Source organism: Python bivittatus, unplaced genomic scaffold, assembly GCF_059951505.1.
Source record: "Python bivittatus isolate LINGU-HERP-01145 unplaced genomic scaffold, Pbiv_v1 ctg000480_np1212, whole genome shotgun sequence".
NCBI classification, from domain to species: domain Eukaryota; kingdom Metazoa; phylum Chordata; class Lepidosauria; order Squamata; family Pythonidae; genus Python; species Python bivittatus.
Window position 1 is genome coordinate 31,910,299 of NW_028277075.1, and position 26,101 is coordinate 31,936,399.

At 39.5% G+C, this 26,101-nt stretch overlaps 1 long non-coding RNA gene across 1 annotated transcript; it reads right to left on the reverse strand.

Annotated features, from left to right (window-relative positions):
• Window positions 1–135: 135 nt before the first annotated feature.
• On the reverse strand, window positions 136–25,783 carry LOC148214946 (uncharacterized). The gene is made up of 3 exons (XR_015797019.1): window positions 21,616–25,783; window positions 21,349–21,469; window positions 136–496 (listed from the first exon to the last, which is right to left on the reverse strand). It is a non-coding gene; the product is annotated as an uncharacterized LOC148214946 (long non-coding RNA).
• Window positions 25,784–26,101: the final 318 nt, after the last annotated feature.

Consider the following 26,101-nt stretch of genomic DNA (forward strand, 5'->3'; position numbering starts at 1 on the left):
ATAGAGAGTGATATGAGATGGGTAGGGCTAACATGATCACCTTTACAGTTTGTAAAGTAATGTGACACCAGATTTCCCTAATGCCTGAACAGTGCTCTAGTGAATAATGAAAATAAGGCAATAACTAGTCTGAAATAAACAGTCTTTATTGAATTATCCATTTATTGAATTATCCATTTCCAATACTTCCAATACATCAAATCTCAAATCCAGAATTGAATTTGAAGGATTCCAGAAGTGAATCCAAGTTGAACTACGGCTCTTCCAAAGTGAACCAAATATGAACCCTCTAAACTTTGTTAATGATTCAAAGATTCAAGAGGACTCTCCTTCCAAAGGAAGTAATCTCTGCCAGAGTTAGAAATGGCAGACAACCAATCTCTAAACAATCCACATTCAGCTCCAGGAAATTTTATGGTTGTATGAAGATAGAAGCAGGATTCAGTGCCAAAATAAAGAAGGTGAACTGGGATTAAAGAATTGAGTATCCAGACATCTGTGCAAAACAGAAAAGCAGAGTCACAGTTAAATTCCAATTCACAGAAATTCCAAGAGGTAAGAATCAAGGCAATGTTTGGAACAAAACAAAGATCATTTTCTCAACATCTTGTTGTATGCAAGACAGAAGCATTTACAATCAGAACTTCTCTTGGTGGCTCCTTGATTCCAACTGAAAAGACACAACATTGAAGAGCTTTGCTTTTGGTTGTCAAGTTCTGTTGGCAGAGGCTTCATATTGCATTGGAGTATTCCAAAGAAACTGGGGGAACCCCAGTTCTCATCTTAAATGCAAGATCAACTAAGCCAACAGCATCAGCTGTTTTCAGAATGAGCATAGATGGCACTATCTCTCCTCTTCCAAAGAGGAGTTGCTCAACTGATTCAGGACACGGTCAGTTTGAGAAGTAGACAGTTACTGGCTTCACATATCACACTGCTCTCAGCTTTGCATGATGTGGGACCAAAGTAATAACAATTTTTATGTCTTGGCATTATGTATAAACCAGATCACTATGGCTTGTTCAATGAACCCTGGTTAAAGCACACCATGATGTAGTAAACTGCATGAATTAAACTATAGTATCTGCAAAAGTTGTTTTTCCTTCCAGCTCTCTAAATAAGACAAACTATAAAATAAGGCAATGGGGATGGAGTTGTGTTTGGTGGTGGACCCTTTGATCTACTAATGGCAATATATGGTCTTATCAAGACTTTCAAGTCATAGGATTTTTGGATGATGTGAGGAGAAGGTTTGTGGGTTCAAAAGCAATAAACACACAAACAAGGTAAAATCTGAAAATTGTAGCCAAAAGAATAACTTTAACTGCAAAGCATAAAATACACAGGAAATGTTAGCAGGCGAGACAATAAAGCAAGATAGGGGAACATTCAATAGAGGCGTATAAATAGAGAACAAAATCTTACATCCCTCGGAGCCTCTTGTCCCCAGTTAAAGAAATTATCCCGATGATTCCAGCTAGCGTATAACACCTTTCCTTGGCAGGCCCATACTGAAACTCCCCCCAGGCAGGTTTCTGAAAGCTTATATACTATTCTATTGCAATTACTCATCCTTCTAATTACATACATTTACTGTTTAGACTAGTGGTCCAGCAGTTATCAAAAATTTATGTGAGACACTTTCAGCTCAGCCATCCCATTATGCCTTCCCTATTTGGTCGCTGGCCTTGACAAAGCACTTCTAAATGAAAGAGATAATATTCATGAGCTCAGCTGTGTGAGAAAATGCCCAGTTAACTGGGGAGGATGGTTGAAGCCTATGTATTTGGGAGAAAGCTAAAACTTTGCCTAGCTGTCCCGTGCACAATGACTTGTCAGAGATGACATTTCATATAGATAAACACAAAGAAAAATGGAGCTAAACCTCCTCACCTTTGCGATCATCTTCCACAGTAGCACTACACAGGTATTATGTAGTAATGTATGTAAAATGTTGCTAGTTCATAAAAGAAGAAAACTGATTTTTTTAAAAAAGCTCTGTACATCGGATGTACAGCTTGGAAAATCAAGACCCTCTGCCTTTACTCCCACTCCATGTCTCTTCCTGCCTATTGCAATTTCTCTGCATTGGGCGTAAAACAAACAAAAAGCTTTATATTTTCAGTTTTCATAACTCTTGCTACTGCACTTCTTTCTCAGTGGTTCAGGCTTGATGTTGAGGGAAATCTCTATGATATATGCATTTCATACAAAGTGCCAGATAAACAATAATTGGAAAAGGAAGGGAGTTTTTTTTTTTAAAAAAAAAATCACTTTACCCTCTTTTTCCTATCCTACTAAGTTTTTTTTATGATTCTTAACTAGTAATTTTCATAAGGGTTGACCACAAAAAAGCAGGGAGGATGGTATTAAACTACGTTCTTTTTGGGAAATTCAGACAACAAAGGCTGCTATTAAACAAAATGCTCTGAACCTGTTCATCTGACATTTGACAGACTCAGCAAGACATCTCAGACTGCTATAACCCAGAATAATCAGAAGCCACTTGCAGCTAGTCCACCTCACTTGTCTTGTCTGTGCCTAATTAACACCTCACACACACACACAAACCACCCCCTTGAGGCATTTACAATTTAAGAGGAGGCTGAAAACATACCTTTTTACCTTGAGCATTTTTACAGTTTTTAGTGTTTACATTTAATATTAGTTAAGGATTAGAAATGGATTTAGAACTTTATGAATTATATATGTATTCCTGTAATCTGTCCAGAGCTATTAGATCCAATAGAAAAAAATACATGTTGCTCAGGGTTAAACTGTGGAGTTGTGGTGCTCTCTGAGTTTGGTTGTTTGCTTGCAGACATTTCATTACCCACCTAGGTAACATCATCAGTGTGAGTGTGGGGTGTGCTCCCTTTTTATGTATAGTAGCTTGCCCTGCCAGTTTGGGTGGGGGTGTGATTTCCTCTTTGGTGGCTCCTTGATTAGGGTATTGTTTTCTGCCTGATTGTTTGTCTGGGGTTGATCCCTTCTTATCTGAGTTGTTGACTGCTGGAGGGGATGTATTCTAGTCTTTTTGTTTCCTTCCTAGGTTTTTCATTGTCTCTTTTGAATGGTATATAAGTGTGGTTTATCTCTATCTGTCTATTGATGGCTGATTTGTCTGAAATGACAAGCTTCCAGGAATTTCCTAGCATTTTTGGATTTGGCTTATCTAAAATGCTAATAGTTTCCCAGCTGAAACTGTGGTTGAGTCTGTCCATGTGTTGTGAGATTAAGGAATTTTTGTCATGTCTTCTGACTGCTAGTTGGTGTTCATGGATGCACTATTCACAAGGACTGTAAGAGCCACTATGTAGGACAGACAGGCAGAAGACTAGTAGACTGTAGCTCTCTGGAGAAGGCTCTGATGCTAGGAAAGGTGAAAGAAAAGAGAAGTGGGTGACCAGCAGCAAAATGGATGGACTCAGATGCAGTGGTAATGGGTGCATCATTAGAAGACCTTGAAGACCAGATTAGGGACAGATGGTCATGGAGAAAATCTATCTACACAGTCACTAAGAGTTGACACTAACTTGATGGCATGTAATCATAATCAAAGGATGGAAATAACCAAATGGATAACAAAGATTATATTTCTACTGGTGATTTAGGCTCATTTGGATAAACAAATTACAAAGTGCTGCTTTTGAATGCACAGAAGTGCTATTTGTTTGTTCTAAAATAATGACATTAAAGGCTCAATCTTCCTCTATGGGTTCTTAAAACTGTTAGGTGAACTTAGGTTAGTTTTAATTCTTCATATGGCAGTAGCTCAATTGGTATAGCTTATTCTTACTATCCTATCTGCTGGGAACCAATTTGGAACATTGTAATTGCAGAAAGGGAATTTATAAATAAGCCTGATTTTAATAGTAGTTGAAATAATGATAGCTGTATGAACCCGTACTGTCCAATACATTAATGAATACTGTGCATTTTAAACTCTGCAAGAAAATATTGTCATTGGAAGCAGTCGTGTGCCTTTTCTGAATCTGCTTAGGATTCATCAAAAGGCCATTATTTTTTTTTACTCCAGTCTTTTATCTTTGTCAGACATGACTCTGGCCTCATCCCATGCTGGCTTGAAAGAGTGCAATTTTGCATGCAGTGGTTGGAATTGCCCAAAGGATGAGCACACCGCTTTTATGACACCTGAAACAAGACTGAGAATAAATGAAAATGCTAAGTGAAGCTTTTATTCCCATGGTCTATGAAGCTGAAAATACTAACTCTTTGTGAAATGCATGACCATCAAGGTGGGGTTGAACTCCTACCTGCTGGTGTGGGTGGTCAAGAGGAGCACAGATTCCCCCTGGCAGGATGAGAGACAAAACCTTGAGCAGAAAAGGCCACAGGGTAGGGATACTTTAATGATTCTTTCAGTGTAGCAAAACGTCTACTTATGACAACCTTTCATTCATGATCTTTCAACAAAGCTAGTCTGCTATCCACTTCAGGACCATCTGTTGAAGTTAAACTATTATTAGCGTTTCGCTTCTGTTCTCTTGGACGTGGCTTCTGCCTCAGAACAAATGTAACAATTTTTGCTTTTTAAAAACAAAAATGGCAGGTAGTTTCTCTTCCAAGCATTTGTGATCACATTAATGTACACATTTCACACATTCTGAAGGCTGTCTATGAATTTCACTACTTCACCCAAACATGGCAAGCCTTTTTCTTTCGTTGAAATAATTGCTTTAATTCAAGTCCATGGAAGGCAGCTCTGTGTTATGACCCATCTGGATGATACTTGAGGGAGCATAGTGGAAGTGCCACAGTTTGTGTTTTGTCTCTTCTGTGAGCTATCACAGACTAGATTCACACTTACCTCTTTTTACTTTTTTTTTAAATTTATTGCCACTATCTCACAAGGTTGCAAATTCTCTTGAGATTTCTTCAGTCTTACTCTGAAATCTCATGAGACTTTAGCCAATTAAAGTGTGTGTGTGTGTGTGATTTATCACAATGACACTTGCCCTTTGAAAAAACAGCCAATTTCCACACTATCCAATATTATTTAACTATGATTTATTGAATAACAATGAACTGTTCAGTTTCCCCCAAAGGTTAAGCCATAAACTATGATTTACAAACCAGGGTGGCTGTGTTCACAAAGCACACCAAGCCAAAAACAAACACCAAGAGAGCCAATTTTTACAAAGTCAGAAGCATGCAAAGGAAACATGCAAGATTTAAACCTCAATTTCCATATAAACAAGGCTTGTGTTTGATACTTAGCAGTCACTAGAATTCTTTTGTAGCAGCTTCATTAGGTTTTCTATCATCCATCTACTTAGCTGAGCTCTTTGTGTCCTTGAATGCCTGTTTGTGCCTGCTTCTAGTCTAGCTTGTCAATTCTGGCTTACACCATCACTTAGTGTACAGTGTGGATCAGACCAAAATGGCCTCAAAGTCACTTCTCCATCAGCCTCAGTCTCCTTGACTGTCGGATGAGAGAAAATATTATCAGCTGATGTTGTAGCAACCTTCCCCAAACCGGCTTTACAGGACTATGGACTACAATTAGCTAATATTTACCCAGAAGCCCTCTACATGGTAGTAATAGTACTATGAATGCCATGCAAATTGGATATTTGCCTTAAGATTTCCCCATGCTACAATAAGCATAATTATGCATGCATGTATTTTTAAAAAAATAGCCACTCTGCATGTTAAAACAGCAATGCAGAATAAGAAATGGTTATGTGCAAAGTGCCCACCATGCCCAAGGATTGCTTTAGTTCACAAATCCATCTTCAACCAAGCTTTCTTTTATGGTTCTTAATAGAAAGGTAAAAACTGTGATGTTTACAGTAATCTTAATTTTTACTGTAATCTGTAATTTTCACTGTAATCTTTGCTGAGGAATGCTCACACGCAGAGAAAGAATAATTCACCTCCAATGCACTAGCCAAGACAGGAGATTCCTCAGCAGCCCTTAGTCAGGATACCCATGGTGGGGCATGGCTGTGATTCTGGCTGAGAAAAATGGTGGCTTATGTGGAATTCTTCTGAGAATCAGCTTTCCTATAAAAACAGCTCCATCATGAAAAATTGGCTCATCTTACAACATGCAAATTGTGTGTGGGCATTCCTCAGCAAAGATTAGTGAAGCAGGTTTTATGACAGAGGAGATAGATTTACAGGAAATGCCTGATAGGGATAGGCAAGCCCCAGCACCTAGCTAGCTAAGCCCTTCCGGAAGGAGAGTCAAAGGGCAGGTGCTCTGTGCTGGGTGCCTGGGGAGAAAGGCTGAAGGAAGGGACTCAGATTAGCAGTCTCTCAGACAAAGAGCAGGCAGAGCGACTGACGAAATGGGAGCACGGAGGGGGTGGGGGTAAAATGGTGCTATATAAGCAACCATTAACTGAGCTTCTTCACTTAGTGTGACATGAAAACCCAGCCAAGGATCAGTGCTGAGCACATTTACAGTCTAGGTTTCACTGAAATCAGTGGGATTTACTTCCAGATAGGCTCAAGCTGCAAGATTCACATGTTAAATATGGTGTTATAATATAATACAACATTGATTCAGTGGAGTATGGATCCAATGGACATTTTTGTTCAGACTTCATCCCAAACGATGGGAAAAAAACCTGTTGTTTCTGAAACGGTCTGGAGAATTAATGTCATTTATATCATTTCCATCAGCCTACATAATCTGCATAATTATGTAATGGACATTTTAATGTCATTTGCATTAACATGATTGGCATAGTTATGCAAATAGAGTAAATTGATGCAAAGGATGTAATTTCAAATTTAACAAACATTCAGAGTTAACAGACACCCTTTTCTCCCCAAATGAACCATTAAAACTAGGCTTTAATCATATTTTATAATTTATCATTCCAATAAAATTCAATGCAGGTATTGTCACGTACTTGATTTATATCCTAAAATCCGATAATTTTAAATATATACAACTACTACCTTATTTCACTGTCAGATCTTTAAATTTAAATGGCAGCATTTCAAGGATACATTCCAATTAGGAAACATACTCCAATTTTTTATTGTAATGTTCTGTCCCATTTCACCTCCTTCTTCTGCCATGAAATTTTATCAGGCAGGCAAGAATGTGCAATTTTTTCCAGATAATTTTAATCATTTTAAATTAAAACCTTTACAATTGTTCCATTTGCTGTATAACTTCAATCTTGTATTTATTATTGAACTAGCTCCACTTTATTTGATCTTTTCTTTCAGATCCTCTGCATTGAGGACATACATAAAAATCTTGCAGGTATATTCCTAATAGAGTCTGTAGTGTCCTTCTATAATAATCTGCAGCATCAGGTACTATACCAAGATATGTCACTTATTCATATATAATCTCCTTAATGGAAATGAATTATTGTTTATGCAGAAGTTCATGATGGAGCAGTGAACAAGTAGAGATCAACTTATTTTATTAAGAAAAAGAACTACTTTATTGTAGGACCAAGACTATAAATTGTACCACGAAATGTGCCAAGCCAGTCCTGGCTTTGTCTGTAACTGTTGCGTTACGCTTGAGTAAACTTCTTTGTTGAACACACGTGTCACGAGAGTTTCTCTAGATGAATGGGGCATTCCTTACATACAACACCCATCTTTTGTAAGAAATCCTTCATTATCTTTAAATCTATTAAGAATGTTTCAAACATGGTTATTTGTATAAAGTCAAATAAATAGTGCATAACTAGAGGTACAGATAGAGATAGAGATGGGAGAGATACTTTTTTATTGAATAAATAAACATAAAGACATTAACCAGAGTTGAAAAGAAAAATAAATCAGGAACAACAACAAAACTAACCTTGAGAGTATATGGGAACACATATGTTCTTAAGAACTACAAACCTACCTTGTAAGCATTCTTATTCATTATTTCTACCCAGAATATTTGAAAAGGAACATTGTTAATATAGGTAATAGACAGTGTCCAGAACTTGAATAAATGTATAGGGTATCTCAGTGCTGTTGTGTTTATTTTACTGTTAGAACAAACCTAGCAGCTAACTATAGGAATCAATTTCTTAATCTGCATCAAGTCTGTATGTCCAAAGAAACAGAAGTAATAAATTAAGTAGGATTTACAGTGGTACCTTGGCTCACGAACTTAATTCGTTCCACGACTCTGGTCGCGAACCGAATTGGTCGTGAACCAAATCAAATTTTCCCATAAGGTTCAACGTAAATATGGTTAATCTGTTCTGAACCATATGTATTTTTTTTTAAACCACAAAAATATGAAACAAAGTACAGTACAGTACAGTATGAAGAGAGAGAACTAACCTTGCTCGAGGCGACTTCTGGCGTGGAGGACAGGAAGGCGGGTGGGGAGGCGGTTATTGCTTGGAGGGAGAGTCCCCCTCCCTACGGGAAGCCACGACCACGTGTCAGAGCAGGGAAAATGGCCGCAGGTCATGTTTGTCACCCGATGCAGAGTTCGCAAACGGAAGCAAAATTTTGCGAACGGTGCTGTTCGTGAACTGAATTGTTTGTGAACAGAAGCGTTCGTGAACCAAGGTATTACTGTATTAGGAACGGTTGCTGGGTGATTTTTTCATTCTCTTCAAAACCTTCTAACCAAAAGGACTAACCTCATGTGCCACTTTCCTTATCAGCCACCAATAATAAATTATCTTCATTATCAATTCTTGATGAATTGCCAATATGGATTTAAAAGGAATTCTATACCATGAAGGATTCCGGTGAGATTCATCAAAGTCAGATCTCAAATTATTCTCCCAGAAGTTTTTTTCAATAATTTCAAGAGGACCTGCTATTTTTAATATAAGAGTTGCATACAGGATTAATTGGAAATACTATCATGAATAGAAAAGAATTCAGTTTGAGCAAGAACCCATAACATAGTTAGTGACCAGGATATGTGAACCCAGTATGCAACACTGAAATATCTTACTATTTTAACTCCATGACTTATCACATTTATACCTTGTCTTTAATTGCCAGTTCACTAATAGCAGTTATCTTTCATTCTTCATGAAAAATGATAAGAAGTTACAGGCACATAACTGAATTTAACCTACATTCAGTTCTTCAATTCAGTAACATTGAACTCTTCAGGTCATTAACACTGATGTGACTTCTTTTTCTTTTTTGAAGGACAGTTAGGAAACAAAAAACAAAATCAGAAGTTTTTCTTCAGTGCAGTAAATAAAGCTGGTAAAAATTAGTAACCCCTTCATGGATCACTGCCTTGTCGTGGCGAAGGGGCTTGCGTAACTCAGTGAAGCCATGAGCTATACTGTGCAGGGCCACCCAAGACGGACAGGTCATGACAGAGAGTTCTGACAAAATGTGGTCCACTGGAGAAGGAAATGGCAACCCACTCCAGTATCCTTGCCAAGAAAACCCCATGGACAATGTTAAAAGGCTAAAAGATATGACGCCGGAAGATGAGCCCCTCAGGTTGGAAGGTGTCAAATATGCTACTGGGGAAGAGCGGAGGGCAATTGCAAGTAGCTCCAGAAAGAGTGAAGCGGCTGGGCCAAAGCCGAAAGGACGTTCAGCTGTGGATGTATCTGGAAGCGAAAAGAAGGTCCGATGCTGTAAAGAACAATATTGTATAGGTACCTGGAATGTAAGATCTATGAACCAAGGCAAGCTGGATGTGGTCAAACATGAGATGACAAGATTGTACGTCGACATCTTGGGAATCAGCGAACTGAAATGGACGGGAATGGGTGAATTTAATTCAGGTGACCATTATATCTACTACTGTGGGCAAGAAACCCTTAGAAGAAGTGGAGTTGCACTCATAGTGAATAAGAGAGAGGGAAAGGCAGTAATGGGGTACAACCTCAAAAACGACAGAATGATCTCAGTGCGTATCCAAGGCAAACCATTCAACATCACAGTAATCCAAGTCTATGCCCCAACCACTATAAATATCTCCAGATGTCAATTTATAGTAGTTTCCTTTCATCTTTCACTGTGCTGAGCTTTCCCATGTTCATGCTTCTTATGTTTCCTGTTCCTATTGTAATTCTGTCTTTGCAATTTTGGATTTTCTTTTCCTGTATGGCAACCTTAGCAACTAGAAGTCTCAAAGGCTTTAATCTAGCCATGTCATAAACAGCATTAGTACTCTGAAAGGTCCTCAGTTCTTCCTCAGTACCATGTTGAGTGCCATCTGACCTGAAGGGCCCATCATCAGACACTATATCCTCAATCATTTTATACTTTCTATACATGTAGAATGTTTTCTTGGTAAAAATACAGGAGTGGTTTTCCATTGCTTTCTCTGCGCACTATGAATTAATGCCTTTGCCATCGTCACTAAAACAATCATGCTCTCTCCAGCATCTTTGTATATTGCTACTGTCCAATACAGATTGCTTCTCGCTTTAGCTGGTCAGCTGGGGTAACTGTCATGTCTTGGGTGATCCCGTTGGGAATATATACTCTTGGCATACACTCCTGATGTTCTTCACTCATCACTCCCAGGACCCCCCCCCCACCAATATGTTGGGGATCAGCGTAGACACCACGTTGTGGTGCTCCGTGAGCATTGCAAAATAACTAGTCCACAGTCTGTTTGTAGAAAACTGTACACAGACTTTTACTGTACAATCTATACAGAACTTACAATACGCCAACCTACCAACCACAACTCCAACCATCAGCCACACCATAACCCATGGTGCACCTTATATACTGTGATTTGTGTTGTGTCATGTAGCCACACCCTTCAGGTGTGAGCTCTGAGTGAGCTGAGTGACACAGCTTAGCTGTGCTCTGTCATTGCCATATTTACACTGATAAATTTCTCCTCCAGGGTAACACCCTGACACAATAATGAAGCAGCACGGCAGGACTTGGGGGGCTTGGCAGCACAATTATGATGTAGTTCATCCTTAAAATACCTTTTAAGTATTTGCTGCCTTTTCATGTCACACACAACCTGATGCTTAAGGCGGATGCATCATTTGGCTGATACTGTGAAGATTCACCATTCTCATCCAAAAGTAAAATCTCCTTACCATTAGAAAACTAACAGTAAGATAAAATTTTTAATTGTTCACATACTTTTAATGTATGAATTTTAATGTCACGTTTAAACCCTTGAATGTATATATGGGTAGAAATGTGAGGCACAAATCCAACAAATAAATGAAAGCTGCTATTATTCTTTTAGCCTTTTAACATTGTCCATGGGGTTTTGAGAATCAGCGAATTGAAATGGATGGGAATGGGTGAATTTAATTCAGGTGACCATTATATCTACTACTGTGGCCAAGAAACCCTTAGAAGAAATGGAGCAGCACTCATAGTCAATAAGAGAGAGGGAAAGGCAGTAATGGGGTACAACCTCAAAAACGACAGAATGATCTCAGTGCGTATCCAAGGCAAACCATTCAACATCACAGTAATCCAAGTCTATGCCCCAACCACTGATGCCGAAGAAGCTGAAGTTGACCAGTTCTATGAAGACCTACAACACCTTCTAGAACTAGCACCAAAAAAAGATGTCCTTTTCATCATAGGGGATTGGAATGCTAAAGTAGGAAGTCAAGGAGTAATCGGAATAACAGGCAAGTTTGGCCTTGGAGTACAAAATGAAGCAGGGCAAAGGCTAATAGAGTTCTGTCAAGAGAACAAGCTAGTCATAGCAAACACTCTTTTCCAACAACACAAGAGACGACTCTACACATGGACATCACCAGATGGTCAATACCGAAACCAGATTGATTACATACTTTGCAGCCAAAGATGGAGAAGCTCTATACAGACAGCAAAAACAAGACCAGGAGCTGACTGTGGCTCAGATCATGAGCTTCTTACTGCAAAATTTAGGCTTAAATTGAAGAATGTAGGGAAAACCACTAGACCACTCAGATCTTAGACTTAGATCATATTCCTTGTGAGTACACAGTGAAGGTGATGAATAGATTTAGAGGGTTAGATTTGGTAGACAGAGTGCCTGAAGAACTATGGACGGAGGTCTGTAACATTGTACAGGAGGCAGCAACTAAAACCATCCCAAGGAAAAAGAAATGCAAGAAAGCAAAATGGCTGTCTGATGAGGCATTACAAATAGCTGTGGAAAGAAGGAATGTGAAAAGCAAGGGTGAAAGGGAAAGATATAAGCAACTGAATGCAGATTTCCAGAGAATAACAAGGAGAGATAAGAAGGCCTTCTTAAATGAACAGTGCAAAGAAATTGAGGAAAACAATAGAATGGGGAAGACTAGAGATCTCTTCAAGAAAATTGGAGATATGAAAGGAACGTTTAGTGCAAAGATGGGCATGATAAAGGACAAAAAGGCAGGGACCTAACAGAAGCAGAAGAGATTAAGAAGAGGTGGCAAGAATACACAGAAGAACTATACAAGAAAGATCTTAATGTCCCTGATGTCCACGCTGGTGTGATCACTGACCTTGAGCCAGACATCCTAGAGAGTGAAGTCAAGTGGGCCTTAGGAAGCATTGCTAACAACAAAGCTAGTGGAGATGACAGGATTCCAGCTGAGTTATTTAAAATACTAAAAGATGATGGTGTTAAAGTGCTGCACTCAATATGCCAGCAAGTTTGGAAAACGCAACAGTGGCCACGGGATTGGAAAAGGTCAGTTTACGTTCCAATTCCAAAGAAGGGCAACGCCAAAGAATGCTCAAACTATCGCACAATTGCACTCATTTCACATGCTAGCAAGGTTATGCTCAAAATCCTACAAGCTAGGCTTCAGCAATATATGAACCGAGAACTACCGGATGTACAAGCTGGGTTTCGAAGAAGCAGAGGAACTAGAGATCAAATCGCCAACATTCGCTGGATCATGGAGAAAGCACGAGAGTTCCAGAAAAATATCTACTTCTGCTTCATTGACTATGCAAAAGCCTTTGATTGTGTGGATCACAACAAACTGTGGCAAATTCTTAAAGAGATGGGAATACCAGACCACCTTACCTGTCTCCTGAGAAATCTGTATGCGGGCCAAGAAGCAACAGTTAGAACCGGTCATGGAACAACCGATTGGTTCAAAATAGGGAAAGGTGTACGACAAGGCTGTATACTGTCACCCTGCTTATTTAACCTATATGCAGAGTACATCATGAGAAATGCCAGGCTGGAAGAATCACAAGCCGGAATTAAGATTGCAGGGAGAATCATCAACAACCTCAGATATGCGGACGATACCACCCTAATGGCAGAAAGTGAAGAAGAACTAAAGAGCCTCTTGATGAAGGTGAAAGAGGAGAGTGCAAAAGCTGGCTTGAAACTCAACATTAAAAAAACTAAGATCATGGCATCTGGACCCATCAATTCCTGGCAAATAGAAGGGGTAGAAATGGAAGCAGTAACAGACTTCATTTATTTGGGCTCCAAGATCACCGCAGACGGAGACTGCAGCCATGAAATTAAAAGACGCTTGCTCCCTGGGAGGAAAGCTATGGCAAGCCTAGATAGCATATTAAAAAGCAGAGACGTCACCTTGCCGACAAAGATCCGCATAGTCAAAGCTATGGTTTTTCCGGTAGTAATGTATGGCTGTGAGAGCTGGACCATAAAAAAGGCCGAGCGCCGAAGAATTGATGCCTTTGAACTGTGGTGCTGGAGAAGACTCTTAAGAGTTCCCTGGACTGCTAGGAGGTCAAACCAGTCAATCTTAAAGGAAATCAACCCTGATTGCTCATTGGAAGGATCGATAATGAAGCTCAAGCTCAGATATTTTGGCCACCTAATGCGAAGAGAGATCTCTTTGGAGAAGACCCTGATGCTGGGAAAGATTGAAGGCAAAAGGAGAAGAGGACGGCAGAGGATGAGATGGTTAGATAGCATCACTGAAGCAATGAGCATGAAACTGAGCAAACTCAGGGAGGCAGTGAAGGACAGGAAGGCCTGGCGCAATATGGTTCATGGGGTCACGAAGAGTCGGACACGACTTAACGACTAAACAACAAAAATTAGTAAAGGACAAACTTGATGGAATTCAGAAGAAAAAATATAGGAAATCTTGTTGATTTCAAGAAATTTCCCTTAGGAAGTCTATCAAACTATTGCACCATATATCTATAACCATAATTAGACACTATTTCAGTTCAGGCATGTCTTTGGGTGAAATATACAAAACGACCACGAATTAAAATTTACCATACAACAGCTCCACCTTATGGTTAGGTTAGGCAATGCATCTTCTACAGAAACCTGAGCATTTACAGTAAGGTAGAATTCCATAGACCTACTTAACATATATGGAGACGATTCTCTCCCACCATCATTACTGTAGAAAGCATTGTTAAACATAAACAATATTCATAATTTACAACTATAAGCCTGAATTATATAATTGCATACTAAATCTACAATTTTGCAATTTTAGTCATATTTTTATTAGCCACAGTTTCTGTAGTTACAGCCAGTTAAGTAGCAGCACCTAGTTATGGATGATCTCAAAAAGGTTAAGCGGGCATCCCTTGGGGGAGGGAGGTTTAACAGTGTCAAAATGGTGGGCACAACTGGAAGATCAAAGCCCTGCCCCTTTTACAATGGGTGCAATGCCCAAAGTTGTGGGGCTTCAATCACCCAATCATGCCCTCTTTTTGAGATTGCTGACCCCCCACCCATGGGCATGTAAAATGAGGCTTAGCTTGCTCTTGGATGGGAGACCTCAGGAAATGGAGGCTATGCAGGGTAGTTGGGAAAAAAATATCCTGAAAAAAGGCAGTGGCAAATGCTTTGTTGCCAAGAAAAAGGCTGTCAATAACTTCCACTAAAATCTTCACCTCTAGAGTCTGATCATGTTGAATTGGAAGGATCTAAGAAATACTGACTTTAACATTATCTTGCAGCAAAGTAAATACCATTGCACGCTAAAATGAAAAACGACTTTCTCAGAAGATTTGGCATAAAAGCTACATCCCTTTACAATTGAAAACCCTGATACTAGTTTACCAAATTTCAGCTGTACCTTAAATTATACATACATAGATATATATTTATGTATCATGTTATTCCATTTTGGAATTATGCAGAGAATGAAATAATAAGCCAAAGTTATAATGGCATGAGGTAAGAAAAAGAAATGGAAATATAGAGGGAATATTCATTATCCCTCTTCGTAGCTTTTGTTCTTACAAACCATCCTTGCTTCCATACACCATTTTATGCGCTGCTTTGAAACAGACAGACTTTTTCTAAGCAGATACTCACCAATCACCATTTTCATTCCTTCTTGTGTCTCTAAAGGCCCCAATCATGTCTGTATTCTTTTATCTTCTTCCCACACATCCACTCATGTCACCTAATAGAATAATGATGTGCCTCGGAGTGCATTCATTCAAAATATTGCACAATTTTCCCCAAAACTCATCCCTGGTGTTTCCACTATCACCAGTCACTGGAGTCTAACATGCAGCTATCACTAACCTATGGATTCCTACTTTCATACACACACATCCTAGATCACACCAGATCACATTTTCTGATATACATTTTAACCCTTCATTAAATGTACATCTTCACTTCCCTGCATGTATTCACCCAGATCAAACCACTTTTACTCAGCTGTATTACATCCTTTCTATTTCTTTTTGTGTCACAGAGAGAATATCTTTTTTTTTTTCCTTTAATTTCATTCATGCTCTTATATTCCAAGACTCAATCTTTCATAGGGATGGATTGTCACCAGATGGATACTGACCTCTACTGCTCATGATGGCTTTAGTCAATTGAAACTTTCATATCAGGTTATGTCACCAGTCTTAGTTGCACTTGTTTCTCATGCAGCATTCCCTGTTAACACTAAGATCAGTAGTGGCCAGTTTTGGCACATTTTGGCCAGTATGTCACAAATGCAACCAAAGTCCAGATTTATTCCAAGCATGTTCACATCATTCTATGCAAGCTAGGATCTCTAATCTAGAGACTACCATTCTTGTAGCCCATCTTAAGGAAATTTGCAGCACTCGCCAACAAGGCAATAATACTTTATCTTAACTTCTGGAATTGGGAGAAGTGTAGCACAAACATTTCTCTGTCTACCTTGCTACACCCTTCTTCCTAGAGCATACTGAGATGGGTTTTTTATGCATTTCGTGTATATAGGTGAACTTTAAATCTGTAGGACATTGCAAACAAAGGAGAGGAAATTGTAGAAACGATGACAAAGAGAATATCCTGATAAGATGTAACAGTCAAGAAGTTGAGCTGTTAACAACAATCAGGGCTAGATACAATGATTCACAATACTTATTGAGTTATAGGTACTTATCAAAAGTCATGAGGAGTATAAACAAGAAGAATGCTCAACAGTGTATACTTGTCATCAAGTAAAGATCATTCTAAGCTGAACTCCATCTGAGAGACTTAATCTCTTCAGTGGTGGGGAAAAGATCCAGCAATGCTGAGGATGCTGGAATAACAATAGAAAAGCAAGGAGGAAAATTCAAGAGTGGAAGAACAAGGAAGAAAATATGGAGTTCTTTTCTAAAACTGAAGATGACCATGAGTGAAACAAGGGAAAATGAAAAGAGGCTATTCTACAGTATAGAGCTACAGTAGCATAACAGGGGGGAAAAAGAGAGATAGAAATATAAAGTTTTCATAACATCCATTACCTTTATCCCACTAACATACAGTGTACTGACACACACTCAGAATGCAATACAATATAATATATATTCAGTCCTGTATTTTCCAATAGGCAACTTCCCATAAAGTACACTGCCACGTTTAAAGGGGGACGGAGAGATAAAAAGTTTCAAAGGCTGGTTGTGCAGTTGCATCAAAATCTGCTGTTGATAGTGAAACCAATAAGTGTATAATGTGTGTGAAAGACCTATATCATCCCAAAATATCTCTTTGGAGTTCATTCTATGAGGGGTCAGGAGTGTGGGAATAAGTCACATTTGAAACCATTTGGGAGTTTATCACACCCTCCCTCAAAAAGGCTATATGAATAGTAGTGCTTTAGAACAATTATTAGTTTAAGTGACATTGTACATAGTTAAAGAAAATTTATATATACTCCATCAGCCCTTGAATGCAGCTCCCAAAGCGCCTTTATAATGAGAGAAAGTAGACCTGTTAAGTCTGCAGGAAAAATCATATTAGTAGTACTTAATTACATTTATTAAATTCAATCAAATTCACTTTTTACCTTGGATCTGTCCATTTCTTTATACTGATCCTGCCCCTTTTCTGGAGTGGGTCCCTGTCACATCAATGGCCTTCTATTCAAAAAGAGTGTACATTCCTGCTTTCTATCAGCTCTTGGCAGATGCAAGGAAAATGTATTATATTTCTTTGCCTCTCCACCCAAGGTAAGGTACATAGTAAGACCTAATAGCCTTCCCCAAATGGGGGTCAAATAGGAAGACCTAATATTGTTCTTCAGAACAAGGAACCAGATCAGTCATTATTTTGGTTGGAATCAACCAATGGACAGCCTGTATTGCTGAGAAAGAATATGTTCTACATTCTGGAAGATAAAAGAATCAAGATCAGATTTCAAAATCAAGAGCATTGCTTTCTTTCTATATAGGACCCTTTCAACTAAATCTAATTTTATCTCTATTTTAGTGCCAAGAAAATAATATAAAACCCACTGGATAGGTCAATCTACTCCACTTTTCTGTGTCCCACAGTGGCCAAGTAGCTGCATACCGAGTGCTTGTATCATGACCAGAAGGCGATAACCCTCCTTTTCTGTTGCTTCCCAGCAGCTAGTATTCTAGGTATGTGATCCAAAAGGATGTAATGCTGAACACAATACAATCACCCTCAAAGCTCAACAGTCCTGCTCACACCACATGCTTAGCTGGATCAAGTAGAGGTGGTACGTCATGTTAGCAGCCAAACTCATAGCATACTAGATTTAGAAGGGGTTGGTTTAGAGGGCTTTGGAGCCAGTCCATTACATCCAAGCACAGCCTAACAAATACTAAATAAATTCATTAATAGATATCTTGCTGTTCTGTCCAACAGGTCAGTGATTTAGTCCTGTGATTATGTTGAATCAGAATAATGACATCTTACTTCTTTAAGAAGGGCCAGATGCTCACATCACACTAAGCTGTTAGTGGAGCATGGACCCAGCCATTGCGGGTCCATACAATTCTGGAATACTGTGGTTATGCCATATGCCTAGATAAAAATAAGACTTAAGATAAGGCAACATGTACAGCAAGGTTTAAAATTCATGTTGGCATATCTGTGGCTTTTGGAAAAGCTAGAAAATAAAATAGTTTGCTTTTCCAATTGAGGTTGCTATGGCAATTGGATTACCTTGTTAATTTTAAAGTAATGTCATTTTTCATGATTCGCTGTATATTTTTAGCCATTTCCTTTTTTTTCCCCGTTACCAACAACTGTTGGCCAGGTTACAGAATGAAGGAGGGAGGAAAAGGGAAAGAATATGGAACTATGTTTCTCAGACAGTTATACAAATTAATCACATAAAAACTTAGCTAAATAAATTGCAAAATTACTGTTGAACACTTCAATCTTATATGCACTTACCTCGTAAGTTTACTCATTAAACTTAGTACAGCTTACTTCTAAATAGATATACATAGCTTTGTTCTGTAGAAGGTTGTTTTGCAAAAACACAATAGCTTTTAATGATTTCATTCATGATGTATGTCTTTCAACCTTAGTGCAGTCCTGGCTGCTAAAAATAATAGTTTTAAAGAATGGCCTTGTGCCTGCCCTGATATACAGAATTGTTAGATATGATTGGCTATGGCAGTTTTATAGCTATCAGGACTATCAGCTCTAGAGGAAGAGAAGACAACAGGACTCAATATGTAAATATAATATTTTCTCCAATAATTTGTGCCTTAACAAGTTGGATTGGACAATCAGTTGCCCCATAGCCCATCTGGAACCCTGGATTATGCCTTAGTAATCCCATCTTATTTCCAAAAATGAGAAATTAACTTGAATTAGTTGGAACAATAGACATATCATATCTAGGCTGCAATAATCCAGATAATCACTACATGGCAGCAAAGAGTTGATATATACTGTAGCTCTTCTCTGTCATCTAGAGGTCATGTGTTTTTGGGTGCCTATTGGGTGAAGCCAGCCAAAGACAATTTATTCAATAAATCATGGGTAAACATTGTTAATGTGATATTCAAACCAAGTCTGTTCTCTTGTATTTCATCAACTTTTGTTCCACGCCCTTTATAATATCTAACAAATCCCATACTACTGTATATTTCTTGAAGTGTCTAATAGAATGCAAAAAGCTATTTTTTACTATACACATTTAAGCTGATTTCCTACAAAATCTTAAAATGACGTTTCACTTGCCATTATGCATATTACAGAGCTTTGAACTTGATAGATAGTTAAATAAGTCGTCCTGACCAGCACTTTCAAATTATGGTTTATTCAGTGAGCAAGAATTAAAGAGCCATAACTTAGTATGATCTTCAAACCCATCCAATGACGCTCAAAGACTTCACTATGTATCTGACGGCATGCAAAGCAAATGCTTAGGACATAAGCCAAGACATTCAGGTGTATATCTATCCTCCATCTTCCCCTGATCCCCCCCCCCTTCCTTTCAAAACACCAAGTCCCCCTTTAAAAATGCTCTGCAGACACAGCACTGGCATAGTAGCAGGAAGAGGGAGCAAAACATGCATTAGGTATCATCGCTCAAACCCTACAACTTACACATTTGTATCTGATGTGGAGACAAAGGTTCAGATGATGGGCTTGCATTATGCTTTGGCATGTATTTTGTCATTTGACTGTCACTGTGACTAGTAGCAAATGTCTATGTCTGCAGGGAAGTGCTAGAAATTATTACTATTCCCTATTATTTATATTTATTTATATACACACACACACACACACACACACACACACACACAGTGGTACCTCGGGATACGAACTTAATCCGTTCCGTGACTCTGGGCGTATCCGAGTTGGTCGTAACCCGAAGGAAATTTCCCCATAGGGTTCAATGTAAATCTGGTTAATCTGTTCCGCCCTCCGCCCGAATTTGGTCGCAACCCGAGGCAATTTCCCATAAGGTTCAATGTAATTACCGTTAATCCGTTCTGGCGTCCACGGACCACGCGTCGGGCGGGAAAGCGGCCGGGCGCGGCGTGGTGCGGCGCGAAAACGGCCGGGTGCGGCGCAGCGCGGCGCGAAAACGGCCCGGCGCAGCGCGAAAACGGCCCGGTGCGAAAACAGCCTGGCACGGCGCGGCGCGAAAACGGCCGCAGACCACGCGGCAGGGCCGGAAAAACAGCCGCGGACCACATGGCACGGGCGGAAAAATGGCCGCAGACCACGTGGCATGGGCAGAAAATGGCCACGGACCACGTGGCACGGGCGGAAAATGGCCACGGACCACGTGTCACGGTGGAAAATGGCCACCAATCCAGTTCGTACCCCGAGGCGGAATTCACAAACCGAGGTAAATTTTTGGGGCCGGAGCTGGTCGTAACCTGAAAAATTCGTAAGCAGAGGCGTTCGTATCCCGAGGTACCACTGTATATATCTCCTTATATAAATATAAGGATGCTTTTACTTTCTGTTTATAGGAATGTTTCAATTCTTAATGGAGTTGGATTTTCCAGACACAATTCCTTAACTGTCCAGTAGATGGTGGAGAGTTACCACAAATGCTTGGATTTAAAAGAGCTTTTAAGATTTTCTAAATGTACAACTAAATTTTACTTTCATACGTGCTTTTAGTCATGCAATTGATGAACTATTTTTCATTACCTTTACTTTAAAATACAACCAATTTTACCAAATCTTTCATTTAAAGCTGAAACTACAATTCCCAGAATTTTGAGCCAGTACCATCTGGAAAAAAGACAGGCTATCAAAGCCAGAGAGCATTTGGTTGGCTGATAAGAGAGGGACAATCCTTGTCTGTGAGATTCTTCACTCAGAATGATCAACACTGACATGAAGTAGTTCTCCAAGAACTCGGGCAAAAGATTGTTTCCAAAGATACTCTATCTTGAAATGTCACAGGTTTAATTTTAGATATTGTGTGATATGTGTTCTATCATTAAAATGTATAGCTCCATGACAAACATTTTTAAAACACTTCCTGGGCTGTAATATCATTTCGAAAACAGCTAAAGGGCTGGAATGTACAATATTCCTCTTCTACTTTCACCAAATTCACACACTATGCTGAGCCTCAGTACGCTTAACATAGTTTACTGTATAAATCTCTATTGTAACATAGTATGTTGATTGTGTATCCATTTAGTACAGTAAGATAAACCCCAACTATATATTAGTTTGGCACAATGTGTGAACCAGTGTTTTCTATTCCACCCAGAAAACTTTCACAAATGTGTTCTTGTAGCCAGAAGACGACTTGTGATTTTTGTTTCTTCTTGTTTTACCTTGTTTCACTTGCCAAAGTTGCTTGAATGTTTTCTCTTTTTGGAGAATGTATCTGGTGAATCTTGAAATGCTTGAGTCGCCTTCTCACTGAGGAACCATCTGGCTAGGGTTACCAGATATCTGAACAGGCAAAGGAGGGCAGGGACAATTGGAAAGGAGGACAAATGTGTGGGCATGGAATTATAACTGGTGCTACCCTTTTGTTCCCCCAAAAATAACGATTGCAGTTTTTCTTGTAAAGAAAAGCAGAAATAACGTTTACTCACATGAAGTACTTTTCTTTCTTTTCAGAACAGCAGTTACAGTAGCAAGAAATAAACTAACAGCAAATTTAAACTATTAACTAGTTTATAAGACTAGGCCATACTTTAGGCTATACTTTCTCTCTGAGCTGAAGAGATCAGATGTGTCCCTCTTCTTCATAGCATGGTGGAGGAGGAAGAGGGAAGTGACTTCACAGAGTCACCGCCTCCTTCCATGTGTCCATCTAGGAACACAGGATCTGTGAGTTCTGACTGCATTTTTCCCACAAACCTCAGTCAAAACAGTTCCTGTATTGAATTTTATTAAACTAAACCACCCAGAGTCCCATTTTGACTCGAAGGTTCTCGAAGCTGTCTCTTGGTAGAGGCTTGGTGAGAATGTCTGCAGTCATCTCTTTTGTATGGCAATAAGCCAAGTCCACAAGTCCATCCTGGATGGCTTCAGGCACAAACTGATATTTGACTCCAATGTGCTTCGTTCTTGCATGGAATTTCTCACCCTGTGACAACTTCAGGCAACTCTGGTTGTCTTCCATGAGGCAAACGGGCTTCTTGCGCACTAAACCAAAGTCTTTTGTCAGTTGGTCAAGCCAGGCCATTTCTCTGCAAGCTTCTGTAGCTGCAATGTATTCCGACTCTGTGGAAGACAGGGCTACACAATTTTGTTTATAACTGCCCCAAGAAAAGGGACCATTTGCAAACATAAAGACAACCACCTGTGGATTTAGAGTCTTTTGCATCCCCTGCCCAGTCAGCGTCCATGTAACCTATTAGCTTTGGATCGCTGTCAGCTGGCAGTTTTAATTTACAGTTTGCGGTACCTCTTAGATATCTGACAACTCTCTTAACAGCTGTCCAGTCATGTTCGGTGGGAGAACTTACTTTTCTGCTTAGAATCCCCACTTGACTGATTCCTCTTGACTCCTCAAAAAATCAGTAGCCATAGGTGTGGCAACCAGGTGTGCTTCTTGCATCTGCAGACTCTCAATTAATTCAGTGACCTTCTGTTTTTGGCTTACAAGAAAAGAACCATCTTCTTCTCTTTCTATCTGAATTCCTAGGTAATAATGCACTTTTCCTAGTTCTTTGACTTCCACATCTTTGCTTAGATGCTCTACTATTTGGGAGTAGTTTCTGTCATTTTCAGTCACAATTATGAGGTCATCAACAAATGCCAGAATGTAAGAAAATTGTCCATTATTGCATTTGGTGTATAAACACTTGTCTGCATGGCCTTGTTTGTATCCTGTGTTAACATGGTGTGTAGTTTTTCATTCCCTGCCCTAGCGGCTTGTTTTAGTCCATAAAGCCCCTTCTAAAGTCTGCATACTAAATGAGATTCATTTGGTTTGATGAAACCTTTGGGTTGTTTCATATAAATCTCCTCTGAGATCTCGCCATGTAAGAATGCAGTTTTTATGTCTATGTGTCTCACTTGCATCTCCTTTGAAGCTGCGAAGTTTAAAAGTGTTCTGATAGTGGTAAATCTGACCACTGGGGCATAAGTGGCATCATAGTCTTCTCCATACTTTTGACTGAACCCCTGTGCTACAAGCCTTGCTTTGTAGCGCTGTACTTTCCCTTCTGCATCTTGTTTAACTTTAAAGACCCACTTACTTCCAATAGCCTTTTTGCCTGGAGGTAGCTAGGTAAGAGTCCATGTCTTGTTCTTGTGCAGTGCATTGATTTCCTCCTGTGCAGCATCCTTCCAGACACATGCTTCGGTGGCTGGCATCTTTTCCACCACTTCCTAGTTGGGAGGCTCTAGGGATTGCACCAACCCTGCAAGGTAGGACAGACCTGGTGGTGGGACACCTTTGTTGGATCTCTACCTCCACCTTTGTTGGAGCATCTAATCTGTGGTTCATCAGCTTCCTCATCAGCTTCCAATGTAGGCATCTCCACATCAGGCAGTTCCTCTTCATTTCTGGTGCTGCTGTTGGGAGTCTGGTTCTCTGCAACTTCTTCCTGTTCATTCTCTGTAGATGGTATTATGGTAACAGAAGGCAGATCTGGACAATCACATATTTCTGGTGGAAAGTACATGAGATCTGATGTTTCCTTTTCTGATTGCTCAGAAAAATCTATGACACTTCATCTTTTGTCAACTTGGCTTTGTTCATCAAAATAAACTACGTGTCTTGAGCTGACCTGTCCCGTTTTAAAATCCATGACTCTGTAGCCTTTTCCTCCAGCGGCATAGCCCACGAGAATGCCCTTTTGTGCTGTGGAGTCCAACTTGTGCCTATTTTCTTTGGGAATATAGCCATAGACAAGGCTCCCAAACACACGAATGTGCGACAGATTAGGAATTCTCCCATGCCAAAGCTCAGAAGGTGTGCGTGTAGCTCCTTTGGTTGGCAATCTGTTCTGGAGATATACAGCAGTTGCGGCTGCATCTCCCCACATGCACTGGGGTAGAGATGCGTCTTTTAACATACATCTCGTCATCTCTATAACGGATCTGAACTTTCTTTCTGCAATTGAGTTTTGTTGTGGTGTGTATGGGACACATTTCACATGTTTAATTCCTTCCTCTTCCAAGAAAGTTTTCATCTCATGTGAACAGTACTCACCCCCATTGTCAGTTATGAGAACCAAGGGTTTTCTCTGGAATTTGTTGTTTACCATGGCAAGGTACTTTCTGAACATCTCATGTTTGATTCTTTTCCTTCAGAAAATACACAACACAATATCTTGAAAAATCATCCAGAGATATTAGAATGTACTTATTTCCTCCCATTGAGCAAACATTCAGTGGACCACATACATCACTGTAAACTATATCAAGCACTCTGGTACTTCTCTGTTGAGTACATGATGGAAAAAAAGGTTTAACACTTTTCTCCATGATATAACTTACACACTTTGTTGTTGGTAAAGTGTTTAGTGCTATCTTTATTCCTCTTGCAAGCTCCTCGCGCTGCAAATCCATTACAGCATTGATGTCTCTGTGTCCAAGTCTCCTGTGCCAAAGTTGTGGATCCACCTCATCCTTCTGGCTTGAACGCACCACTATAGATGATTGGGGTTCCCAAAGATTCATCTCATGTACACCATCTATTAGGCTCGCTTCAGCATACAATCTCCCATCTTTAGACACCTGGCACACATCATTTTCAAATAATATATGGAAACCTTTTCTGGCTAGAGTGGAGACACTAAGCATATTGCAGTTCAGTTCTGGAGCATACAAAACCCTTTGTACAGGATTCTCTTTTATCTCACAACCTATTTTGCATTTCAGCACTCCTGACCCCTTCTCCATGTGCATTTATGATTTTTCCATCTGCAATCTGAATACTGCTACCTTGTGATGGGTCAATACTTTTAATGTCCTCAAAGAAATTCTTGTCATGACTGAAATGACTAGAGGCTCCAGAATCTATAATCCATTTGTTTGACTTGGTTTCACAATTGTTGACAGTTGAACTCTTTTCTTGTAAAAGAAAACTTCCCTCACTTTCCCCTTTCCTATTATTTGGTTGCTTAAATGCAGGGAATCTTTGTGACTTTGGAGCTTTGCAAGCTTTAGCTATATGTCCTTCCTTATTACAATTAAAGCACACAATTTTCTTTTGTGTTGCTTTCACCTTCACTTGGAATTTTGACATATAGTTTGAATCATTGGCCTTTTCATTTCTAGCGGGAGATTCTTGTCTCCTTTCCACACACTTTTCTCTCAGATGGGCAATCATTTTTCTTAGAGTTAAGTCTGTCTTCCCATCCATAAGAGTTGCAAAAGTCCCAAACTTAGATCCTAGTGATCCCAGGAAATAACGTATTTTCTGTTGTTCCTGCATTGGGTATTCTGTGAGTTCTAGTTTTTCAATAATTGTCAAGAATTGAGTCACATGGCTGTTACAATCTGCTTGGATATGAGTTTCAACTTAAATAAGCCTCTTATCCAGGCCCGGTGAGAGCGTTTACTTGCAAGTCCGTATGACAATTCCAAATTCTTAAGGATTTGGGCTGCAGTATTCCCCTTCTTAACGTGGATCATCTGCACATCTGAAATACTGTCCAGAATTATAGCCGCTGCTAACTTATTCTGTTTTTCCCATGCTTTGATTGAATTTTAGCCTCTTCAGTAGTGCCAGCAGGCCTTTCATTTTTGATACAATCCAAAATTTCTTTAAGATCAAATATGACCTCTAGGCACTTTTTCCATTGGATAAAATTTTTCTCTGTGAGTTTGAGTAGCTTGAGGCTTCCCTCATCAGTGTGATTCTGATTGGCCATCTCAAGAATCAAAATTGTGCAAAAATTTAAAATTAAGTTTAAATCTCCAATGAAAAATCAAAATCTTTTTCTGCCTAGCTACTGCTCTGCAAAAGAAAAATTGGGTGGGGAATCTCTTTCACAATGGAGACAATGGAAGTCACCATGTGCTCACCAGAAAAAAAATGTCCGCTTTGAATCTTTCTTCTCTCAAGAAAATCCAGCAACATCCACTAAAATATTTCAAATTTCGTCGTGTCTGGGCCCA